The following is a 502-nucleotide window of genomic DNA, read 5'->3' as shown; positions in this document are numbered from 1 at the left end:
TATACACATTCATACACATATGATGCAGACGTGTAATGTAGTTTATTTTCTGAACGAATATGTATAAAAATGAACGATCATATACAGCACTCGGCTATGACAAAAATGTATAGAAAAACACAAAACATAACATAACATAACCATATGACAAAGAATATGAACAAGAAATTCCTAAGATTAGACTTAGTAGGTATGAGTATAGCAAAATGAAATGTAAATTGTAACTTACAAACAGCATATCGCAGTGAAAGAAACTAATGCTAAACGTCATATTTAGTTTCTTTGTGAGTCTTGAAAGAAAAATGACATAAAATATCACATATATTAAATTTCTATGATAAGGAATATGAAAGAAACATAGTCAAGCTCTTTTATTTTTCCTACAACACATACATTCATACATGTATGCGTGTGTGTGTGTGTATGTTAATGTATATGTATGGATATGTACATATATATATATATATATATATATAAGTACACACACACATACGTATGTATG

This window comes from Octopus bimaculoides, chromosome 2 (genome assembly GCF_001194135.2).
Source record: "Octopus bimaculoides isolate UCB-OBI-ISO-001 chromosome 2, ASM119413v2, whole genome shotgun sequence".
Classification (NCBI taxonomy): Eukaryota; Metazoa; Mollusca; class Cephalopoda; order Octopoda; family Octopodidae; genus Octopus; species Octopus bimaculoides.
Note: the sequence above shows the minus strand (reverse complement) of the source record.